Source organism: Pelodiscus sinensis, chromosome 20, assembly GCF_049634645.1.
Source record: "Pelodiscus sinensis isolate JC-2024 chromosome 20, ASM4963464v1, whole genome shotgun sequence".
NCBI classification, from domain to species: Eukaryota; Metazoa; Chordata; order Testudines; family Trionychidae; genus Pelodiscus; species Pelodiscus sinensis.
In genome coordinates, this window is record NC_134730.1 from 7,014,958 (window position 1) to 7,040,005 (window position 25,048).

A 25,048-nucleotide genomic window follows, 5' to 3' on the forward strand; every position below is an offset into this window, starting at 1 on the left:
AAGCTATATGAGAGGTATGGTCAGGAAGTGGACACCCTTTGTCCCATTGTAGGATGGGCTTGAGTGTCCTACGGGCTGTTTAAAGGGATGGGTTAGGGTAGGGTGAACTCTGCCCCAGTGGAGTACTAGGGACTGACATTACATGCCTGGCCCCTGCTTAGGGCTAGGAAGAGGTGGCATCAGAAGGATTTTCTCCACTCCTCACCCCACAGCTTTAGCTGTGAGAACCTGCCCCCCAAAAGGAGGTAAGGGGGATCTTTTTTATCTTTTGTGTCTGTCTTTGAGCTTGTTCCTGAGTGAAGTAGTTCCAAGGCCAGCTTCCCCCAACCATACCTCATTGTGCTCTTCACTGCATGTAAGAGATTTCTCACCTCAATGTGAAGCAAATGCCAGGCAAAGGATGGAGAAGACAGACTGTAGCTGGCAACCTGGAGAGGCTCTAACTCTACGTGCAAACCCATGGATATGTCCTGACCTGGACACATTGAACGTTTGTCAGGGGTGGGAGTTGGGAGTAGATGTACTGCCAGAGGGCAAGATACATTCAGCTTGCAAATGTACAGACCAGGAGCAGCAGTGAAAGCCTGGCAAAAGGCGTGTTACCTCCCGTCTGATTTATTGAGATTTGCATCCATCAGTGCTGATTGATCCTGCACCAATGGGCCATTTCGACTAGGGGGCTGAAAGATTAACGGGTTAGCATCACCCTTAACAGCTGATGCTTATGGGTTCTGGTTAACCAGTGGGGGCTGTGGACTGCTCCAGCCCCATGGGGGAACCACTGTGGATGGGGGCTGCTCCAGTGTCCTGCAGGCAGGGGCTGTTCCAGTGAAGCAGCCTCTGTCTGTGGGGAACCTGGGTGCCCTGCAGGCAGGGGCTGCTCTTGCCGGGCTGGAGTAACCCCTGTCTGTGGTGTGTGTGTGGGGGGGGGGGAGGGGGCTGCTCCAGCCCAGCCTTGGCTGGCGGGGATGGGGGGGGGTCCTCTAGCACAGCAGGGCTGGAGCCGCACCCCTCCCCTGTCTGCACCCATTTAATTGATTAACCAATTAAACATGTTAACCTGTTAAATGGGATTTTATATCCCTAATTTGGATGAAGAGGAGTTAGTACAAAAGCACAAGAAAAGGAGTAGTTTTAGGTGAAGTCACTGTGTTCTTTTGCAACGTAGGTCTCTGTATTATGATAAACTATGTGATTTGGGGCGGAGCCAGAGACTGGGGTCTTTAGAAGAGGGTGGGTAAAGAATGTCTGCCATCCCATGTCCCAAATTGTTCACATAGCACCAGCACAGTAGCTATTAGGCACTTGAAAAAAGATGACAGGGTCTCCTGTTCACTCGTGCACATTCTCCGGGAGTTCCCAGGTATTCTTCCAGTCCTGATTAGCGATGGGCTTGTTGCGCTACTGCTTTGCTCCTTGTGTCACCAATGGCACCCATAGAAAGCCGATATGTATCCCTTTGCACCTACCTTGCACAGGTGGAAAAACCAAGGTAAACTGCAAGTTGGGCCCAGTGCGTTTATGGCTTTACTAGCTCAAATCCGCTGAAGTTCCTTGTCTTGTGTATTTATTTCCCAAGCAAGTGGTTCATAGAATTATCCTCTGCTCATCTACCTTGTTTAATAGATTGTCCTGGCTATGTTTGCTATTTGTTTTTCCTTAGCTGAATTGGATTGAGGGCTGGGGCTCTCCCAGCCCACCAGTTCCTTTGGCCTCCCAGCAAATGCCTCCATCCTGCTCCAAACACAAGGGCTACGTCTAGACTGGCATGATTTTGCAGAAATACTTTTAATGGAAAAGTTTTCCTGTTAAAAGTATTTCCGCAAAAGAGCGTCTAGATTGGCAAGTGCTTTTGCGCAAAAGCATCCGTGGCCAGTCTAGATGCAATTTTGTGCAAGAAAGCCCCGATCGCCATTTTAGCCATCGGGGCTTTTTTGCGCAAAACAATTCTTCCCTGTCTACACTGGCCCTCTTGCGCCAGTATTCTTGCACAAGAGGGCTTTTTCCCGAGCAGGAGCATGAAAGTATTTGTGCAAGAAGCACTGATTTTGTACATTTTGTACATTACAAAGTCAGTGTTCTTGCGCAAATTCAAGCGGCCAGTGTAGACAGCTGGCAAGTAGAAAGCGGCTGCTTTTGCGCAAAATCTTGCCAGTCTAGACACACGCAAAGGGCTAGACTGGGCATAGAGGAATCAGCACAGGCCAGGGCAGAAGGACTCCTTGGGCTGCAATCACCCCAGTTGCTCCTGCACATGTTGATCTGGGTTGGGTGGTGCCTCATGTAGACAAGTGAGCAGCTGCCCTGCTCCTTCCAGCTCTGTCTGAACATGAGCAGGGATGCCCTACTGGATTGACCTCCTCTGGGCATGGAGGGGGCAGGACTCAACAAATAATGGCCCCTCTCTCTATAGAAGAACTCCTGCAGCTCTGTGCCAGTGTGGCCCTCGTGTTCATGAAAGGGGAGATAGAATTGGCCCCTTGGTCTAGTCCCAGTGTTGCACTGGAGATATCAGAGTCTCCTCTGTGGTGGGGCTGGGGCTGTGGGACAAGTTGTGAGTAGTGGACAGGAGCAGAACCAGGAGGAAGAGCAGGGGGAAGAGATAATTGGTCTGGACTCGGAGTTCAATCAGGGAGGGCAAATGCACAATGCAAAGTGTTGGTCAGCACAATTGTAATCCCTTACGGGCCTGGCCAGCTCCCCTGCTGCCTGGCGGAGGTGAGGGGTTTGAGGCTCAAGCACAGGGCGAGGCAGCAGGAGTTTTGGAGACTGGTGACCATTCTGCGGACCTGGCGCACCTCCCGTCACTGGGGCGGGCCGCGGGGGGCCCGGGGGATGCTCCTGCTCCGCTGAGTGCAGGGGCTGCTGCGAAGCGCAGTTGGCCCGTGCGCTGGGGGACAAACGCGCTCTGGGATCGCCCGGCCGGACAGCTCCCCGGGGGGCGGGGCCGAGCCCCGGCGCTTCCCCTCTGCGGGGTTCCTGGCCCAGCCCGTGTCCGTGCAATCGGCTCTGTCGAGCTGGCCCCGTCCCCCGCCCCGCGCTGGGTGCTGCTTCCTCGGGGACAAAGCCCCTTTGATCGCTGCGAGCTCTGAGCCATGTGACCCTGCAGGGGCGGGCCCTCGCGCTGCTCGCCTAGCCAGGAGAGGAGACTTTGCACTGCCCGGGTGAGTGTTCTCATTCCCCTTTGTTCCTCTGCCCCTGCCCCGCCGCGCGCTGCCCGGGCTCGCCTGCCCCCGCTCCCCCTGCCAGGGCCGGGCCGGGCCGGGCGGGCCGGGCCGGGGAGGATGCAGTCCTTGAGATCGGGGGCTGCTTTGGGAGGACGGAAACGTGCTAGGTTCAGAGCAGGGAGCCTTCAAGCTCTTGTCCCCTCTGGAGATGGGCAGGTTGCAGCGGCTAAGCCCCGCTGAAAGCTTTCAGCCTCCAGGCTGAGTCATTGCAACGAGGGAGCGACATGGATGGGGAATTCTGTTTCCATGCTCTGACCACATTCCGCCGGAGAACGAAGCTTCACAGCTCTCTCTTTGTAAATATTTGGCCAACTGAGCCGAGTGCTTTAGTTTATTTCTCTCTCATCGTGTCTTGCCCTTGCCTGGGAAGGAGGTTGCTTTGCTCTCCTTGAGACAGGGCATGAGACTTCACTATTACTTTCCTCTTGCTTTTATCTAACAATCTGGTTTGAAAGTGTAGAGCAAGTGGCTGGGTTTTCCTGTGAGCCCCTGAAGGGAGGGGGTGTGGCAGCCCAAGGCAGTTTGTTTCGCTTTAAGCTCAAACGACTATTTCTCTTCACACTGTTCTCAAGTGTCGGTTTCAGTGTTTCTGCTGGTGTGTTTCCTTTTACAAGCCTTTTAACGATGAAAACTTTCAGGGCTGCAGGAAGCTCGAGTAGGTGGGGGAGGGTCAGATGGTTTCTTTGCAACTGAATGGGAGCTCTTGATTTAATCAGTTATCACTGGGGACAGCTGATTAAGGTAAAATCATTGAAGACTGGGAAACTGTGTTCTATGGGAAAACCAGAGTCTTACTGAGTAAATGCTTTTCCTGAGACTTTTCAGAAAGACAAGTACTAGCATGTGGGGTCCTTGGGCAGGTACAGATCCAGCCCTGGAGCCGTTGCCCTGAAATGAAAGGACTTGTTTACAGGAAATGCACTCTGTGCTTCCAGGCCTGGTATCCCCAAATGACTCATTGTTGCCTGGCACTTTTAAATTCAAACAGACTGAACACAGATCCTTAAGGTGGCTGTGCTCCCTCCGCTACATTGTGGTTGCACCACTTGAAGCTTGCATCCTTGTTGGGAAATCAGCTTTGTTCCAGAAAGTTTAGACTTTTCCTTTTAAAGGGGGTCAGATTCATCCCTTGGAGAGCTCCACTTTAGGCAGCAAAGTAGCATCTGGGATGAATCTGGCCTGATCTATATAGTGCCATGAGCATCCGCTAAGTTCTTCTTTACTCTTGATGAAAAATGCTTTCTTTTCCATCAGAAGCAGCAGCCAGGGGCTGAGCAAGCAGCTGAGTATGTAACTGCGCCATTGTTACTGGCGGAGTGAGATTGTTTCCAGGTTTTTCCATAATGACCATCACCATAGTTCGCAGGATGCATTTATGTCATTAAGGCAGAGAATTGAGAAAGGAAACCAGTTTCTGTGTTCAGGTCCACGGCTGTTTCTGGTTCAAACCAATTGGCTTAATGAGCACTACTTTTATTTCAGTTCCCCACCATGGGACTGGCATAGATGTCATATGGATCAGATAAAGCAGGCCATCTGTAGGGCCAGGAGTAGGGTACCACTGCCCCAGCATTTTAAAACTGGCTATATAACTAATCTACCATTCCAGGGATTTCATTTCTCCAGTTCGGAAGCCTTGCATATTAAAATATGGAGTCTGGGTTGGATTATGCTCTCATGCATGAGCATGGATCTTGTGATGAAAGATTTGCATGCACAAGCACACACAGGAGCTGCTTTCAGTGGCTACGTACGTGACCATATGGGTCTTGTGCTTTTAGGAGACCAGATCTGGCTCTTTGCTCAACCCCTTCCTATTTCTAGCACTCTGCTGCTTTACAGTTTCCCTCCAAAATGTTAAAGCCTATATCCATGAGTATAATTGTAAAGGGCTAGCCCTGACCCTGCTGTGAAGAGCATCTGATACATGTTCTCCACTCTTTCATGCTTTCTGTTGGAACAATGTGCCCTAGTGGACAGTTACTAGACTGAGACTCAAGAGGCATAGGTGCTAGTCCCAGTTCTGCCACTGACCGGCTCTGTGACCTTGGCTAAGTCACATGCCCGCTCTGTGCCTTAGTTTCCTCATGTATAAAATGGGGATAATGTCTTTTGTAAGGTGTTTTCAGATCTACTGACAAAGTGCTACATATCAGTATTATTTTTATTTTATTATATCATGAGTTCATCTTACACTCAGAACAGTGTGCCACACCTTCATTGGAGTTGGAACAGTAATCCTGCATTGCACCCCTCACAGTCCCCAGGGTAGGGAGCATGCCAAGTGCAGGGCCAGGGACTTGTCAGGAGCATGCATATCCATAGCTCATAGACATCTGTAGTGAGGATGTTAAGGCAGGTAATTAGCTAATTATGTAGTCGCTACAATTTGAGCTGGACTTCATGGCAGCCTCCCCTGCCTCCCACCCCCATGCTGCTGCCTCTGATAGAGGCAGCAGCACGGGGTGGGCAGGTGGCACTGTGGAGAGGGTGCTGGGGGGAACTGGCTTTTAAGCCAGCTCTCCCCACTATGGGCTCCTGCTCCCCCCCCCCCCCCCCCATCCCTGGCTGCTGCCTCTGATCCAGAGGCCGTGGACAGGGAGGAAATGTGAGTAGTTGACCATCACTCATTACATCCCTAATCTGCAGTAGGGATGTTCAGAAGCTGGTATTTCGCTAATTGCGTAGTCCATAGAATTTGTATTGACTATATGATTAATCGATAAGGAAAGGTGCTCAGTCTTGGCTCACGCTGGGTCCAGAAGCTACCCCTGCTGTGGCTCTGCAGTTTAAATATAGTAAGAGCCGGGTGGGCAGGCAGCCTGGCTCGTACTACATGTAAATTGCAGAACTGCAGGGGGGGTGGGTCTCAGACCTGGCACGAGCTGAGGCTGAGCCGGGCTTACTCAGTCCTGGTTCAGCAGCCCCTGTCCACAGGGTGTCCCAGGCTTTTAAGCTGGCTCCCCTGTAGACTTGCCCATTGGCAGCCTGTGGAAGAGCCATCGCATACTGAGCCAGGAATCTAGGCCACCCACAGGTGAGGTGTCCTGGGGGAAAGAGGTCTCTGGATTCGGCATCTCTCACAAGTGTTGTCCAAGCCTCCCTCGGGTCACCACAATGTCCTAGATTCTCAAACTGGCCTGTGGCCCACCCCACTCAACAGACATTTCCATGGACTGTGATGATCAAGTGGGTGCAGAAGAGGGTGGGGGAGCAGGGTCTGAGAAGAAGGGAGGGGATGGGGTGTGTGAGGTTTCAGTAGGAAGGAGGTGCAGGAGGGAAATACTGGTGTGGGGGGTGTTTACCTGGCTTTGTTTCCCCCACCACTCCCAGGCAGCACCCGACATTGCTGTGTTGATTCTGAGTTCATCCCAGCAGGGGTGGGGAGGAGGGAGTAGGAGAAAGCAGCATGTGGAGTTGCTTTCCCCCTGCAAACCAGATCCAGCCCATGGGGGCGGGGGCACAGGGCTAGAGAATCAGCAAGGCTCCCTGCTGCAGGGCGGGGGCATGCCTGAGCCCACGGCCCACCTGAAAGATGGTTGTGGATCACTAGTGCTCCGCGGACCACACATTGAGAACCACTGTCCTAGACTTACAGTGCTGCCTGTTCTGAGTAGTTTGAGCAAGTGAGAGTCAGGACTGTGTTTCATTCCTGACACTGCCAGTGCCTTGTTGGCCTCAGGCAGGTCATTTAACTGCTCTGCACCTCATGTAAGGGATCTCTGAGAGGATTAATGCTTCCTCCCAGGAGTGCATATAGAGGGTTAAGTAAGTCAGAAGAATTAACTCTATTGAAAGAGTTAATGTTGACAGTGTATTTCAATGGAAACAGATAACAGTCCCTCCAATTCTACCCTGGGCTAAAATGTGGCATGTGAAATTTTCAAGGCAATTGGATTCTTTTAGAGGGAAATTGGGCAATTGCTGGCAGGGCTTGAAAATCAGGTTTTTAGCAGGAAGTTGGTTTCAGCCTTAATTATGGCTCCTGCTGCTCCGTGATGTGTGTAAAGCACTGAGGGAGGCTCAGGTGTCAGTTGTTAGAGAAATGCAAAGGATCATTATCACAAATCCCCCACTCAGTGCATGTCTTTTCCCTCGTCCTCAGCTCTAATTGGGCCATAGCTTGTGTCTTGGTCTCTGCTGGAAAGTCTCAACGCGCTCAAGAGATGGAAATGAAAGTCCATCTTCACCACACCCTTGACGTGGTCTTCCTCATGCCCTGAGAACGGTGAGGTCTGTGAGCAAGGCCCACCTTTCTCCCAATGCATCAGGGCTCTACGGGATTGCAGCTTAGGAAGTTTCTTTCTGGGGGGTTGCTATGGTGAGGATAGTTAAGGACCCTATAGAGCAATAATAGGTGCCCCACTGAAATCACTACCTGCTTTTGCCATCCTGTTGATAGAAAGAGATGAAGGCACTTGCTGGCTCTCACTGAGTTGTTGAATTCCCTGGCCTCTGTGACTTTACAACAGTGGTTTTCAAACTATGGTCAGTTCTGAGCTGGTTGGTCATATGGCCCTTGCTCCTCCTGCTAAAATATATATTCATTCCTTTCCACTTATGCATTTTGTGCATAATAAGCAATTGCTGTCATTGCCTCAGGGCTGTGATTTGATTGACAGCAGGAAGGGAGGTGGCCAGGGGATTTCTTGTGATGTGGTTAAACTGCTGCAGTCTGGGAACTCCTGCTCGGGGCTCACCCTCCTTTCTCTTTTACATTCTATTAATATGATATATTATGTCAAAATCTCTGTCCTCATCTGTGTTGCCCTCAGGTTTATTTCTTTCGATGGCCGAGTACTCAGGTCTTAGGAATGGGAGCTAAGAACGCAGTCAGGATCTTGAACGTACATTTTGCTTATTGGTAGAGTCTTGTCTTGAAGAGGCTCAGGCAAGCATGGCAGGATTGTTCCACATCAGGTGCTGATCCTTGAAGCCCAGATTTACATGCCAGGTGACTGGCCTTTGGAGCAGAGGGGAGGAAGAATCACTCTTCGGGTATGTCTACATTGCGTTCCTCTTTCGAGAGAGGAATGCAAATGTCGACAAACGAAATTGCAAATGAAGCACAGATTTGAATTTCCTGTGCATCATTTGCATAGTGGTGGCCAGCCGCTTTTCTGAAATAGTGTACTTCGAGGAAAAAATGGGGTTATTTCAAAAAGAAACCCTCCCTTCGAAATAACCCTTACTCCTCAGAGTACGCTATTTCGGAAAAGTGGCCGGCCGCATTATGCAAATGAAGCATGGGAAATTCAAATCCGCGTTTCATTTGCGATTTCGTTTGTCTGCATTTGCATTCCTCTGTCGAAGAGGGAATGCAATGTAGACATACCCTTCTTGAGCTGTTTCTTTACTGGCAGCCTCTCTCTCCACTTTGATTGAGGCTTTTGATTTGTTTTCTGCCTGAAGGAAATGCAGGAAGACCAAGGCCATATTCTTCAGTGTTTAGGAAGGATTTTGAGTTAGATGAGGGCACCATTTGCCATGGCTTTCTCCTTACTCAGCTGGAAGAGGTTAATTTTTTTCCATTCCCTTGGTAATGCTCTTCCTATGGTGGTTATAGGAAGCAAAGAAATTGCCTCTGTCACTTGGATGACTGGTCAACAGGGAATGTCTGTAGCTGATTCTCCTGATTCATAGATTAAAAACAGTGAGAAGCAGCCCCTACTGGACAATCCACAGGAGGTAGAAACCAGCTCTTCTCGTGGACCGGCTCGACCTGAAACAGAGGCACAGCCCGAGGTGGCAGGGGGCTCTCGGGCAGCGATACCGTGAGATAACTGGCTGCTGGCCCCTGCCGCCGGGGCTATCAAATAAACATGTTACACTAAGATTTTGATGCGGTTACACAGTTATTACATTTTCAGTTAATTGATATCTAAGGTCCATAATGGTGATCCTGTGTTCTTAGCAGTGGGGGACTTTGCTTCCCCACCACTTACTGTAGGCAGTGGCTAGCCAAACTCACAGTGTCCTTTGATACCATGTCAGGACAGCAACCTCTGACTGGTGCTGTGTATGATCTAACATTAAATGCCTCTGCTGTGCCCCAGCAAAAGGACTCCATTTGAATATCTCCTTCCCCCTGCCAATGGGCCAACTTGTTTTCTGTGCTGGGCTGCTTCCCTTGGACTTCTGGGTCCATGCTGGGCTGGCAGGTTCTGAACCAGGCAGCAAGGTCGATGGAAAGGCAGAGCAGGTGGGGCTGGGTGGATTGGGACAGGCAGGGAAAGTCGAACAGAAGGCAAGGCCTGTATTTTTGTCTCTGGAGGTTGGGGCAGCCAGCTGGTTCCTCCTTAGTGGGACCTGGGCCCCAGCTGTTGCACAAAAGAGGCTTCTCCTTGATTTCTCTTTTCCCAGAGGAATTACCATATGATTGCTGCTCTTCCCCAGTCCCTGTGAGGCTGGCTGCACTGGAGCCCAAGGAAATGCAGATTGCAAGAGTGAAGCCTGGCTCTAGGCACCTCTGCACAGTAAGGCTCTGCTGGTTGACCGGAACAGGAGCCCTAAGTTCCTCCCATGCCATGGGAATGTGGATTTGCATGTTGTGCTCCCTGTACAGGGCAGGTTTGCAGAGTGACTGGGTACATCCCCTGTAGCAGTGTGACCCCCAGGTGAAAGAATCCCAGGAGAAATGGGACTGCAGCAAACTTCAGATCCAGTTTTGGGAAGACTCTGGTCCAGATCAGAACTTGGTTATCGGTTCCATTGCAGAATGGCTTGACTGAAGCCCACATAGTCCTGTGGCTTGGGTACTGCCCTGGCAGTCTGGAAATGTGATGCTCTGCCATTGTCCTGCTGTGTGACCATGTCAGCTCACTTTCGGCTCTCGCCCTACTGAGGGTGTTAAATATCGGTTAATTGAATAGTCGAGTAATCTCATGAATTCTTATCGGTTAGTCAAGTATTCTATAGTCCATGGGGGCGGGGCTAGCAGCCAGTGCACTCCTGCCTCACTCCCAAGGAGTCTCTTGCCACTCCACACAGGGTGCCAGGTAGGAGCTGGTCCGCAAGGAGAGGCAGTTTAAAAAACAGCTCCCTTTGTAGACCAGCTGCCTGTCGCTCTGTGCTGCTGCCTCTGATACAGAGGCAGCAGACCCAGTGGCAACAGCCCATGTCTGTGTATGTGGAGGGAGAAGTGAAATGCGTGTGGTCTATAGCATTAATCTATAAGCTTTTGCTTATCGGATAATTGGTTAATCGACTGCACTATTATATCCCTACACGTGCCTTGTCTGCTCAGTTTGGAAACTCCCCCTCTCTCAGCAGGCACTGCATACGTGCCCTGATCACAGCTGGGGGATGTAGGTGCTGCTGTAAGACATGTAATAGCTAAAACTTTGGCTGAAAGTAAGGATGCAGATTGGCCCACCTCAGTCAGGAGCCAGTGATCCACGTTGGTAAACAAGTGCTGGGCAGAGCATCCTGAGGTGAGCTCAGCCCAGAAGAGAGAAGGGATTTCCCTTTTGGGTCTGAGTCAGACTGGCATGAGAGAGGAGTTAGACACTCCCAGGAGAGCTTCTCCTCTGGGTGAAATGTGGTGACCCAGTGACCCTAAAGCAGGGCTGCAAATGGCTGGACAGGTATTTTCTAGCCTCTCCTGAGACCAAGGAAGGAAGGCCTCCATCTCCACTTATCACTCGGTTAGACCCCTGTCCTCAGTTGGATGAGGGTTCGGGGCCATCGGTGTCACTTGCTAATCAGTCAGAGGGGCCACTCTCATGCAGTCTGGGACACCCCTTCTTCAGAGGTTCAGTGGGCTGCCTTCCAAGGGCCGGATGCTGCACGTGGCCGTGCAGCACACACCGTCGGACCAGCTGACTGCTCTGATTTCCTAGGCCTTCCTCCGGGGCTGCTACCATCCAGTCGCCTCCACTTCAGATGCTGGAGGGCTCTGAGGATGTTATGCTGGAGTGTTTCTAGGGACTCTGCACCTCCTGTGCCATTTGGTGACATGCGATTAAACCACAAGGCACAGCAGGGCATGTGCTGGTATGTCTGCACACAGAAAGTAGCAGCTGCTCTCACAAGTAAATTTGTACCCTGCTGTGTGTTCCTGCAGTTAGCAAATTGGGCAGCTCAGTGCTGTTGCTCATGCTCAAACAGCCTTGTAGCTTCACTGCTCGGGGTGCTCCTGAACCAATGAGTTTACTCTCCCGGGCCATGTCTACATGTGTATTTGCAGCTGGGTGCAATAGAGCACTTCCATCCATAGTGGTCTCCCGAGCTGCCTCTGTGCTAGAAACATGGCTTCTTGAGTGGTGAAACCTGGGGCTAGGGTAGCACTGGAGATGTGCTTTGGTGTGGGCGCATGGGAGCACACCACAGGGGGTCAGTGAAACCACTCCCAGGTCCAGAAGTGGGGCAGACACCCACTTCACCTCTCCAGCAAGGAGGTACCACTGAGGCCCAGTGAAAGGACACTGATTTGAGTGCTTAGGGGTCTGAGCCTGTGAGATGCTAAGTATCCTCCATGCCCGTCAAAGCCCAGGATGGCTGAGGGGGCACAGCACCCTGCAGCTTCAGAGCGTGCACCTCTGAGTCCCAGTCCTGTCGCCCAGCTGCAGCGAGGACTGTGCGGCTGCGCCCACCCTGGGTAAGGCTGGGGCACTGGGTTCCCATGGAAGTGTTTCCTGAAGGAAGAAGCGGGTGAGAGGGGCAGGGGTGAGGGATGCTCTCTCCCTTCTGGTGCTGCAGCGCAGAGATAAACAGGAAGCTTGTAACAACTCATTTATCACCATAGCCAGCAGAGCTGACACAAGGGGGTGGGATCTGCCCTGGGCTCCTACTTGGTTGGGTAAGACACATTGCCCAGCAGAAGGAAAACAGAATGATGCATTGTTCCCCCGGGAGGTGGGGGACGAGGGGAGATGATACAGGGGTATCAGAAACAATGGTGATGGGCACGACTCTCAGAATGTATCTCGGTAACTCCAAACTTGCATGCCTGGGCCTCCTCCCTTACTCATGTGAGTCTTAGATATACAAGTACAAAGTGTTATTGTTAGCAGAATAGCACCTACATCAACTGACACAGCTGGTTCTATAAACAACCTGGGGATGACAAGCTGCTGTTAATTAAGCTCTAGATGAAAGACCAGCAACTTGGCAGCTTTAATGGAAATATTTTTAGCTGCAATTCTATCTCCTCAGTGTCAGGTTGTCGTCCTTTCTTCTGGGTTCACAGTCCCAAAAGCAAGAACATCTCTTCTTCAAAGGAATCTCTAGGGACACAAGGAAATGCCCCTTCCACCTGGCTTGTACGTGTGTAGTGCTTTGACAGTCATGAATATCAATGCATGAAAGTCCTTACCCGGGGGAATCAGAGCTCTGCGTCAGTTGGATTTACTTAGGTGAGTAAGGGCAAGATGGGGCCATTGTCAAATGTGGCTGTTCCTATTAGGGCATGCAGACGGCACGGAAAGAATTAGCTTCTCACTAGTGTGTGGCCCCCAACTGACTTTTCTGTGGGTCAGTGGCCCCCAACCCAAAAAAGTTCCCACCCACAGTGTAAAGACAAGTTTAAAAGCATGTCTAACTGCTGGGCCTGATCCTGGGACATTTTGGTTGTCTCATGAGTACGTTGCTCTGTCAAGCTTGTGTCTTCCATGAGCAGAGGATGATGCCCCATGTGTGTGTTTGGCCCTGCGCCTGCCTCTCAGAAGTGCCCACTCGCCTCTGAGGAGTGACTGTTAGATAAACCCCAAGGGAGCCTCCAACATTACCTAGCTCCTTAGCAGCAGGGGGTCCTGCGGACCAGCTACAGTTAGAGCAGTTGTTGCTGCATTGGCAGTGCTGGCTGAAGGGAAGTGAGTCACACCCCCTTGACAGAGCAGCTGACACATCCCACTGGCACAGAGCCAGCTTTGCACACTGACCGATGGCAAAATCCAGAAAGATTCCTTCCTTCCTTCCTTCCTTCCATCTTGTGCCAGCTGGTGGGTGTGAGCCAGGCTGGAAGCATCAGTCTCTGGGAGCTGTTCTTCCCCTTCTTAGCCAGAGGTCAGGCGGCCCAGCCTCACTCACTGCACAGGAATGTGTTATTTTTTGAGACCATGCTGAATGGCCCTTTTCCTAGCCCAGCCGCTTTCCCAAACCTCACTCTAGCTTCACCTGAAAGGGTTGAGCAAAGCAGAAGGTAGGTCCAGAGTGTCCCTTGTGATTTGTTGGACTCCTAGTCAAGGCTGAAAATGTGGCTCTTCTGCTGGTACTTTAACCAGGGGCTGTGTTTGGGGAAGAGTGAAGATTAGACTCCCCAGGACTCGTAGAATCTGAATAAGTTTCTTGCCCTGCCGGTGGTTAAGGCTTATGTTTTATGGAGCAGGCTGTGGGAACAAGCTGTCAGAGCGGATGCTTTTCCCACACAGATGCTCCCTTGCACTGCAGCAGGAGGGCGAGATCATAGGTGGCAAATAGAAAATTGATACTTCTCCAGAAGACTGGAAGGTTGAAACTTAGTGCGTTTAGGGAAACAACTACTCCCTGTTTCTTGCCAATCAAAACAATTTCACCACTGCAAAACTACTTGGTTCGGAAAGTTCCCCTCACTATCTGAATTACTGATTGAGAGCCCTTCACAATCTGTAGTGCATGTATCCACACACAGACTGAGCCCTCTCAGGCAGGGCCATGCTGTCTTCCCCTTCGTCATTCCAGTGAGGGAACTCGAGGCTCCGGGAGGCTAAGTGACCTGCCCGTGGTCACACAGGAATTCTGAGAGGGTATGTCTACACTACCACTCTAGTTCGAACTAGGGTGGTTAATGTAGGCAATCGGAGTTGCAAATGAAGCCCGGGATTTGAATTTCCCGGGCTTCATTTGCATCTCGCCGGGCGCTGCCATTTTTAAATGTCCGCTAGTGCGGACTCCGTGCCTGCGGCTACACGCGGCACGGACTAGGTAGTTCAGACTAGGCTTCCTATTCCGAACTACCGTTACTCCTGCTGTGAAACGAGGAGTAATGGTAGTTCGGAATAGGAAGCCTAGTCCAAACTACCTAGTCCGTGCCGCGTGTAGCCGCGCAGCATGGAGTCCGCACTAGCAGACATTTAAAAATGGCGGCGCCTGGCGAGATGCAAATGAAGCCCGGGAAATTCAAATCCCGGGCTTCATTTGCAACTCCAGTTGCCTACATTACCACCCTAGTTCGAACTATGGTGGTAGTGTAGACATACCCAGAGAGAAGAACTTGAAGCAGAGTCTTCCAAGCCTGAGGCCAGGGCCCTAATCGCTGGACCATCTTCCCCTCACTCTTCAGTTTCCCCCAGATCTGATGCTTCCCCACAATGCTGTGGTTGGCATGTGGACAGGATTTTCACTATTAAGGAGATTAAAACACTAATGCCCATTGATAGAGGTTAGAGCTTTATTAAGTCATTAAAAAGTGGTATAATCCAGCTGCAGTATAAGCAGATTGAGGCTGGATTTCTGGCCCTGGTTTTGAGGCAATAGCAGCACTTTCTCAGCAATTGTTATTTGTGGTGCTCGCTGAAGTGAGGGGCTTGAATCAATCCTGTCTAGTCTGTTTTGTAGCCCATTTTCAGAGGGCTCTGTGGCAGCTTTAGCAGCATCACCACAGCTATAGGAAGCACAGGGAAGAGAGAGCAAGGCAGCCACATGGCCGAATGGGCTTAAAGCAGGGGCTTACCACTGGACGAGGGAAGGGAGGCAGCAAAAGCCAATTCCAAATGAAAACAGAATGTGGGTGTGAGGTTCGGACCCTGCCGTGGACAACAGGAACAGAACGGGCAGGAAATGCTACTTGGAGCCTCAGGGTTTAGGTTCTAATTCAGTCTGGGGTGCAGGTGCTTTGCCAGTTTCTCCTGCAGAAGAATTAATGCTGATTTCATCCACAGCTAGGATCCCCCATCTCCCAGAAGCTTGGTGGTATAGTGACAGCTCCTTTGGTCTAGTTATAAGAAATGTGTCTTAAGGGTTTGATCTTGGAGGGGGAACTGCTGGTGCTGAGAACACCTCTTACCTGTGTTTTCTCCCTATCCTGTTTCCGGTGCAATGGAGACACTGCCTGTCTGCATCATTCTTTGCTACAAGGGGGAGAGAGCTTGCGGAGGGAGAAAGAAATAAGTTAGACTAGTCCAGGTCATTTGTGGATAATACGTGGGCTGCTGTAGGCTATTCAGAGGACATACGTGGGCAAGATACATTTGGTAGTAAGGACACATTGGTCCGTCTTCACCTCGTCGATGTCCTGCAATGTACTGAGTGTCTCCTGGGACAGCTTATCAAAAATCCCAGAGAATCAAAGGATCTAAGCAGTGATATTGGAGCCAGTCTCCTCTCACCCTGCCAAGAGCACGCGGCACTTCTACGTGCCACCCACTGCTAGCAGGGCGGGGGCAGGGCAGGAGGAGACACTGCGCGCTTTCCCCTGACTGGTTAGAGCAGGGATGGGCAATAATTTTTGTTGGGGGGCCACTCCAAGATTTTGGAAAGTGGTCAAGGGCTGCACTTTTCTGTGGAGGAATTGGGGGGGGGTCTGTGGTGGAGGTGGGGTGCAGAAGGGCTCATAGGGTAAGGAACTGGGGTGCAGGAGACAGTGTGAGGTCTGAGAAGGAGTTTGGATGAAGGAGGAGGTTGTGTCCTGCATCAGGGGTTTAGGGTATAGGGCCAGGGAGGGAGTGTGAGCACAAGAGAGGATTCTGGCCTGGGGGAGTGGCTCTAGGAGGTGGTGCAAAGTTTGGGAGGGAGTTGTGACCTGGGAGAAGGGGAAAGGGGGGAGCAGACTGCAGAGAGTTTGGGTTGTGATCTGGGGCAAGGGAATGGGGTGCAGGGTCTGGGAGAGCGTTTGGGTGTAGGAGAGGATTTTGGCCTGGGGAGAGTGGAGGAGGGGATACAGGATCTAGAAGGGAGTTGTGACTGGGGGCAGGTGGTTTCAATAGTGACCTGGGGGTTAGGGAGTTGGGGAGCAGGAGGGGCAAGGGTGCCAGAGGCAGGCTCTGGCTGGGAGGTGCCTACCTAAGTGTTTCCTGGCCAGAAGCCCTACAGCACCCCCAGATCACTTAAGGTTAGCACTCCCCTTGATAAGGATGGAAGAGGTCCTAGTGGCCTTTACAACACACCTATGATTAAGGCATTGCCACTTGCTACTTCAGGGCATCTAACCAAGCCCCAGATCACTTAGAGCTGCAGGCTGTGCCCTCCAAGGAGGGGAAAGAGGCTTGCATTGCCCCTGTCCCCCAGGTTATTTCCAGCCAATAGGAGCTGAGGATTGAGCTAGGGGTGGGGAGATCACACAAAGCCTCCCCCTGCCTACAGAGCAGAGAACTGTTCACATTGCGCTTTAGACAGGCAGCCGTGTGTCTGAGGGTCCCAGCAGGGCGATCTGGGGGCCGGATCTGGTGGTTAGAGGACCGGATGTGGTCCTTGGGCTGTATTTTGCCCTTCCCTGTGTTAGAGAATAGCATGTCTGCCTGCTTACGTGCACCAGTGCAATGACCCCGGTGGTGCTAGCCATTCCAGCCTGGCCATTTTATATTGTGATAAAACCCATGAATCCCGCCTTCCTGTTTGCACTGGGGAAATGGAGGCTGGGGAGAACCTTCTGATGCAAATATTTGAGGAGGGAGGCTAGGTAATGTTGGGGGTTAATGAAGACTGCCTTGGGTTTGTTTAATGTAGCATATTATGTGTCTGAAAGAATCCAAGGTGGGGTCAATGAACAGGGGCACTCCAAGGAAGCAGTTGCCTACTGCATCAAGGTAAAAGGGGAGCTTCCAGGGGCGCAGGGCTTTGTATTCCATCCCACTAAAGTCTCCACTTGCTGCTGTCCCTCTGAATATGAAAACTGCCTCTGAGCACATAGCAGGCCCCAAGCCCCGTGACACTAGGTAGGCAGAGATGAAGTGCCAGCCTCACACCAATCACGATAAGAACTTCCTGCTGTCGGCACAGCCGGGAGGGGAACATAGCTCCTGCTGGCACCCTGGGCTATGGAAACACGGGCTGGGCAAGCAGGCAACCTTGGGGGTGGTTTTGAATGTGGAGTCAGGCTGGCTCTGCCCTACTGCCCTGGGTTTATTTGTCAGGGTTTAGTACCCGGTGGAGCGTAATGGGAAGGTCACTGAGGAAAGTTGCACAGTGCAGTTCCATGGATGCTCTGAATCGGTCTGTGCTGCTGAAATGAACACCACAAACTTTCCTGTTTCTCAGTGAAAATCCCTGCTAAGAACTGCCAATCTCCGCAGCCATCTGGTGCAGTCTCTAAGCTGGCAAGCACCCTTCAAGGGAAGTCCCACCATTGAGGGCACATACAGTATGCCTAGTACTGATACTGTCTCACAAGCAGGCCCAGGCCCAGCTATTATGCTTATAAGAAGCACACAGGATCTTTTTCAGGGGAATACGCTGTGTTTATTGAGAATACAGTAAAGAAGCAGTTAGCATCTGCTTTATAAAGACAACCCTCCCACACACACAGGTCCTGCAGATGGAGCATAGTTACCAGTCCATGGTGGGTCAAGTCAGTCTTTGTGCCAGGCCAGGCTAACTGAGTCAGGGTTCCTCTGAGGCTTGGCTTGAAGGACTGAACCCAGAGTCTCATGACAAGAGCTTCCCTTCTTATGCATGTAAGTTCCCATTTGGATCTATGGATATTGCAGTGTCATGCTGCTGTCATCCACCCTTAGGTGGTATTAATCGGTGTTCTCCAGTTATCCTATGATGGTGATTGTCAGGCTTCCCAGCGTTCTCTCTCACTCTTGGGGGTCTCTGCCTGTCTCCTCAATGCTGCTAATTCAATTCAGCCTCAAACACAATGGATATTTCTTCCTTATCTTCAAAGTTTTCACTTCTTGGTCACCTGGGCATCTGTGACGGTTTTCACTCACACACACCCTCCACTCACAGCACACAGTTGTACGGAGTTTTAGACAAGATCGATAGTTACTAGAAGACACAACTTAATTTGTAATGCTAGCAGGGAGCAAGGCCTTACAGTAAACATTATCTAATCATGAGAGAGAGAAACAGAAGCAGTCCGAACTTATAAACAAGTCATTCTACATCACATCATAGTCTTATAAGCAATTCTAAAATATACACTTTTGCTACACAGCCAGCCAAAGAAACACCTTGGAGGACACGTCAGAACAATGTATGCAAATGTATGAGCCTTTTGGGGTGTGTCTACACTGCAGCTAAACACTGACTGGCCTGCGGGACTGTGAAACTTGCAATGGAGACATCTGGGCTTGGCATGGAGCCTGAATCCTACAAGAAGAGAAAGTCCCTGAGCCCAGCCACCAGCCCATGCCTGGACATCTCCATTGCAGTTTTACAGCCCCTTAAGTCCAAGTCCACTGACCTGGTCAGCTAGGAGTATTTAATTGCAGCAGACAAACACCCTTAGGCTTTGTTTACTCTGGCAAGTTTTGTCCAGGAAAAGTGCCTTTTGGTAACAAAACTGTGAATATGCACAACACGACTTTTGTCAGGAAAAATGGCATTTGCCTTCCAGGTCCACTAGGGACTTTTGTCCTTTCTCCTCCCTAGGTTGTCAACAAACATGTAGTGTAGACACCTCCAGGGGTTTTGTTTGTTCCTGATCCGGGGACGCAGTTTGAACTCTGCTGCCCTGCAGTCTCAAAAGCCCTGCAAAATGTAATCTCATTTCCTTCTGCTTGGCTTTTCTGTGGAATTCATTGGAGAGGATAGTGACAGTCTGGCAATGGATATGGGGCACCACACAGAGCTGACCTCACAATTGTGCCCTACGCTTCTGAGCATCGGGACCTCTCTCCTAGTCTGACTCAGCATGCAGTGGTCTCATGGCAGCTTCCCAGGTATCCATGCCTGGCAATCACACCAAATGGTCCCTCACTAGGACCATCATGAAGATGTTGGATCTGATCAAGTTCTGGAGACAGGAGTTGGTCCAGTCCCATATGTGCAGATGCCAGAGTACACAGCAAAGAATGGCAATTGGGAAAAAAGTGTGAAAGGAAGTCAGAAGCTCCTGAGCAAAGTGGTGCGTGATGGGACATTTTGCATGGTCCCAGGATGCCCTGCACTGTGTTCTGTGGTCCAACATCACGTAGTGACAGATAGTGTCACTAGGCACTGGAGAATACATACTCATAGTGCTTTTTTCCCAATGTGAGTCTGTTGACGGGGGAGAGGAGGAGATGTGAACACATATTGATGACTTTGTTGTTTTCTAAGGGTTAACATTAGTTTCCTCAACAAAACTTGGTGGTCTAGACCAACCTTTACTCTTCACATGTCTTAACTCTCCAGGGGCAAACTTATTGCAAATAGCACAATTGAAATTGCCCTGCAATGCAGCAGCCTCTCTGGCACAGGCTAGGTGCTTTTCACTCCGAGCGGGCAGGGTGATGGGTAGGGAGTGAATGGGGTGGTCCAGCTCGTTGCAGGCCACTCTAGGAGGGCAGATGGGCAAGATTGTTTTTCAGAAGCAGCTGGGGGGGGACGGTGGAATTCTGTTGACAGTGGGGATGGTGTCAGGGACCGGGAGGAAGGGAAAATCAGTGCTGGGAAGTGAGTCCCCTTTAAGAAGATGCGTTTTCAGGCTGACTGCAGCTAATCAAGGGGGAGCGTCAGCATCAGCAGGGAGCCAGGCAAGTGGAAGAAGTCAGTTGATTAGGGGGAGGAGGAAATCATTGCAAGCTGACTGGAGGAGAAGAAGCAGCCCCAGCAATAAAAGCAGCCCCGGGGTAAGTTGCTGGTTCCTGGCTTTGTTGAGGTTTCTGTGTGCATTGTATGCAGTGGTGAAGGCAGGCGAGAAGAGGTGTCTGTTAGCGGAGCAGTGGCTGCCTTCACAGCAGGTTTCTCTGCCTGCAGCACAGGGAGGTATTTTAACAGTGTCTTAAACATTGTGGAGTAGCTTGGAAACAAGGTGTCTGAAAACCCTTGGGAGTCCTCTGGTGTCGGGGACCCAGGCAGGTGGAGTCCAAGAGTAGCGCCTCTCTTGTTTTAAGGGCCTTGTACCAGGGGGGCTACCACTAAAGTGTATTGAACGGCTCCAGCTGCAAGGCAGGAAACAAACCCCCTCATCACATGCCAGGTTCAACTGGTAAACACTTACCACAGGGACCTCTCCCTCCTGGTTGTCCTTGCCTTGTACTTACAATTAATTAGCTGAACAAGAGGCGCTCTTGTTTCTTCCCGCTTCTCAGATGGAGCCCTGCTTACATGCCCAGCATTGTGGGCTGGAATGAATGGGTGGCTGTATTCCTAGCAGGACGGGGAAAGCCTGGGTGCCAGCTAGCCCAGGGGCTGCTGTTGGAATGCAGGGGAAGCAACCGCTAGGGAGAGGTCAGGGATCCCAGCTGGTAACGTGGGGGGCCAGAGGGTGTTCCATAGCCACTCCAGGGCTGGAGCCCTGGCCGCAGCAGCACTGCTGTTCTAGGTCTGACTGTCTTGCCCTTCTCCCACATCCTGCTGCCTTGACTTCTGATCCTCAGGGAGGCTCCCTGGAGAAAACTCACCTTAGTACAGCCTGAGGATTGAATCACCCCCCACTGGCGCATTGGCTGCCCTAGAGCATCTGCCAACACTGATGCCTGCGGCTCGTTTAACTTCTGAGTGGCCTTAGAAGCCATTGGGACTGCTCAGGGCCCTCAGAGAGCTGGGCTGGGCTGTGCAGCCTGCTGCTACGGCTCCCACTCGAAGGTAACAGTGCCTGAAGGTTGGTGGAGAGCGAAGGGGAGTCCCTTCCAACTGCACTCGGATTTAACAACCAGCTTTACTCGCTGTTCAGCTCAGTTAATTAGGGTCTAGGCAATTTCTTCATTTGCAAAGGGGAAAAATGGGATTAAAATTCAGCAGTTAAAGCCACACGCAGGCCAGAACCTGAGATTTCTGGTGCCTGCCTTGCTCTGTGGGTTGTGTCCTTTCTTTGTCCCTCCTCAGCTGACTTATACTTGGGACAGGAGTACATGCAAAGGGACTCCCTTCTGCCCCGGGGAGGGTGAAAAGCTTGATGTCATTCAAAAGTCATCCCCCAACCATTCCACTCCTCTTTCTCAGTGGGGAGTAAAGTAGCTATCAGCCTTTCTGGGTAAAGGGTGTCTGGGAAAAGATGTTTCTTTCCTGTCTCCTAGCCCTTGCTGGGAGTTCATTGATCCCAGCCCACCAGAGAGGACTTTAGGGTGTGGCCATGCCTTGTGCCCAGAACGAAGTTATTACAAGTAGACCTTAATCGCAGGCTCTACCTGGTTCCCGGACTCATGTTCAGGGTGCTGAAGGCTTGTACGTTCCAGGAAATCAATCCAAGGATGTTTGGGGAAGCTCAGCCATGTGCTACAATTTAGTTTTGTATCTTGGAAACCCCTTTTGCAAGTGGGGGAGGGGAATAAATGAGAATACCGCTTGTTTTCAAATGTCTCTAGAAATACTGACTTCCTGCACCTTTGCCTGCAGCTTGAGCTGTGGTTAGAGAAATGGGGCCATGTGACAGGAAGCGTTGTGTGGTTTAGAAAGATGTTGAGTCCAGCAAAGAGAGGGTAGATAGCAGGAGGGTAGATGGGCAAGACGTACGTGTCTCATTGCAAGGTGGTACCTGAGGCTTTGGGTACTCTGCACAGCTTTTAGCGACAGGGTCATCTTGCTAAAAGTAGGGCGGTCTCACGCAGCTTGTTGACACTGTTGCTGACTGTGCTAGCGCTCCTGCTGACCGCCTGCCATCCACACGGGCACCTGCCACAGCAAAACGTTGGTTGCTTGGAGCGGACTTATGAATGATGAATCTTGCTGGTTCAGTTGCAAGTGCAGACGTAGGTTGCTTGCTCCCCTTCCTGCTCCAGGAGCCTGAGATTAGTGTTTCCCAAAGTGCTGCCAACTGGCTGGAGAAGCACAGACAAGCTGCTCAATTGTTCTCTAGAATCTCAGCTCTAATTATTTCACACCACCAGCTGGGGACTAAAGAAAACATTCAGCATGTGAAGCAAGTGTAACTGAGGCAGAGACCCCCACCTGAACTGTCAGCCGTTTTCCCATTCATTCCAGTGCAGGATGCCAGTGCTGACTGTTTCCAAACAGAAATGGAGCAGGGGTCCTAGCAGGGAGGCTCTCTAGCTGATGTTAAGCAGTAGGTCAGATGTCCCCTTCTGGCCTTTAAAAGAAGAGATTATGAACACGTAGCTATTTCTCTGCATGTCGAAGCATCGAAGAAATACGAAGGGTCATTATGAACGACATCAGCGTTTCCCTGCGTGTGGGAAGGGGGGCATGTCACATTAAGATGTGCCAGCCTTTAACACAGCGGCACTGTAGGGAACCTGGGATGGGCTTTAGTTTCTTGCAGGTAAGTTCACTTTCCAAAATCTGGTGGCCCAGGGTTACCCAGAGTCCTTGCTACCTCTAGGCCTGGCATTTTTTGTAAGTGGGTTGAAGGGACTAGATAGTGGTTCTGGTTGGATCCCAGCTTCCTCTTGAGAGCTAGTGGCTACTCCCCATTAAGGATGTTAAATGTCGGTTAATTTACTAGTTGAGTAGCCGATGGAATTTCCATCGACTAGTCAATGGGCACTTCTGCATTCCTCCTTTGAAATGTACATGCGAACTCTGCCTGTAGCCCAGGACTAGCGGGAAGTCCCTCTGACTCCAGGCTATATAGGGGGTGGGAGGGTGGGTGCCTGCTTTGAAATGTACAAGAGTACCCAGCGGGGGGCTCTTGTGCATTTCAAAGCGGAAGCGCCCGCATGGAGCTCGGGGTCAGCTTCCCTGGGCTCCATGCGGCATTGCTAAACGTTGCCTTGGCATTTCAAAGGGGCAACGCTGCACAGCTGATCCTGCCACTTTGAAGTACAGCCTGTCCCTGAGTTATGAACGAGTTACGAACCAAACACTTGGCCGTAACTCAATCCGTTCATAACTCGGACCCCACTGAGTTACATGCGACCGTGCTGTTCGTAAGCGCGGGTCGTGTTCATAACTCGGGGACCGCCTTTATGACCGCTCCTTGGGAGCTTTGGTCGTAAGTGCGAACAGTCGTAACTCGACCATTTGCAACTCGGGGAGTGGCTGTATCCTCCCACCCCCACCTCTGCTGCCTCTATCTGATAAGCATTCGCTTATCAAATAGTCAACTAGCCCTTAACATCTTTACTCCCCATCCTTTTGCTGCTATGGTAAGGTGATTTTCTTTCCTCATTTGTGTGGTTTTTGGCTTGTTTTCAGTCTTTCCCTTCAAGCTTTTTTCCCTCCTCTTTTGCTCAGTCTCTCATGCCAGGTCTGGACTTCTCTTTGCCACATGCCCAACTGGTAGATCCTGCCTTTTATCCCAGAGACAGAGGACAGACAACCCTCCTGAGTCACAAGGGACTCATGCCATATATGGCTCACGTAGGAGCCAAATATGGCTCACAGCTTGAGCCCAGCCCACCCCCACCCCTCTGCCTCCCCGTAATGGGTGCTGTGCTGGTGATCCAGTCTTGCGCCGCTTACAAGATTGGAGCCAGCTTCCTGGGACGGGGGTGGAGAAAGCCCTGAGCTTCACTGCGCAATTGGAGAAGAAGCTGGAGCCACAAATGGTTCTGTGCGCGCACACCCCCTCCCTTGGCTAGGGGAACAGCAGCACACAGACCCGCAGCCTGGAGGCTTTTCCCGCTGCTCCATTGGCCAGAATCCGGCCAATGGAGCAGTAGGAAGCCATGCCTGGGGCAGGGAGCTTGAGAGCAGCGCAGGGCGCAAAGGCAGACCCTGCTGCCGCTTCCCGCAAAGGGCCCACTGCTGCCATGGCCATGTCCCCGCTGCTCTGTGCACTGCTCCATCCCTGGCTTGTGCCTCCCATGCATGCCATGCACTCACACCCACCCGACAGCCCCGTGGGGCCGCTGTAGTCCCTCACCAGCCTGAGCTCCTTCGTCCTGGCCTGCCGGGTGCCAGCAGGCTGGATCCTGGCCAGCTTGGAGAGCTACAAGAAGTGCAGCTTAGAAGGCCAGTTCCCATCTGCACCCGGACCCACAAGCTGGACTCCCTATGCGCCTGGTGAGGCACAGCCTCTGTTCCACTCTTGGCCCTTGGCCACTAACCTATTCTGTGACCCGTATGGAGCAGCCCCTGGAGAAACACAAAACCTAGGCATTTTGCTAAATCAGCTGGGCAGCACAAGTGCACAACTTACAGGGAACAGTAAGTTAGGAACCTCCCTCCTTTGAGAACGCCTGACCCATCTGCTCAGGAAATACCTGGGCTGTGAAAGCAAAGTTGTCCCAGGATGGAGCTGTAAGATAAAGGTAGGAGACCCAGCCCCTGTGCATGCTCCGTGCTGCTGGGTATGTCTCTAACTACTCAAGTGCTTTAAAGGGACACCCAAGCGCCTGGCAGCATGGGATTGTAGCACCCAGCAGCTCAGAGATGAGTGGCATTGGTCCATTCTGCTCTTATAGATGCCTGATGGCCTGAGAAGCTGTTGCTTTTCACCTGACTGCTTCTGTTGGTTCAACACGGTACAACCCAGCAGTGTGAGGTGACAAGCCCACTGCAGCAGACCGGGAAGACTGTGTGTTTACCTCTCACTCCTTGGCATGCAACACCAAGTACAGGGAAACAGACATTTGTGGCACTTGGTAGTAACTCCCCTTCTGCTTGTGGGCTGGAGCTTCTTTCCTTCAGTCTGGTGGCAGTAGATGAGGAATCACTAGCGGGTAACCAGGTGCTAAGTCAGAGGCAGGGATAGCTTTATACTGCAGAGCCCACAGTGCAGCCTCCCTGGGTTCAGGGCTGTCAGCCCCTGCTGGCCTGACTTCCCTGGAGCAGAGTCGTCTGTTCTTACCTGCCGGGTTCCTGGGAAGGAGGCTTCGTTGGTTAATTGATTAAATTCTAACATTCCTAGTTCT

At 51.4% G+C, this 25,048-nt stretch overlaps 1 protein-coding gene and 1 non-coding gene across 6 annotated transcripts in view; both read left to right on the plus strand.

Moving 5' to 3' along the window:
• The window catches only part of SEPTIN9 (septin 9), a 264,222-nt gene that overhangs the window by 199,711 nt on the left and 39,463 nt on the right, over window positions 1–25,048 (plus strand). The window contains exon 1 of one of the 5 annotated variants that reach the window (XM_075903553.1): window positions 2,939–3,164. The exons of 3 other annotated variants lie outside the window; for them this stretch is intronic. The gene's annotated coding sequence lies outside the window, so the exon portion shown is untranslated. Of the gene's footprint in view, window positions 1–2,938; window positions 3,165–19,900; window positions 19,922–25,048 lie in introns of those variants that run through there. One more of the 5 variants, XM_006122954.4, reaches the window with a different exon arrangement.
• LOC112545769 (U6atac minor spliceosomal RNA) lies at window positions 16,252–16,356 on the plus strand. The gene has a single exon (XR_003089305.1). It is a non-coding gene; the product is annotated as a U6atac minor spliceosomal RNA (small nuclear RNA).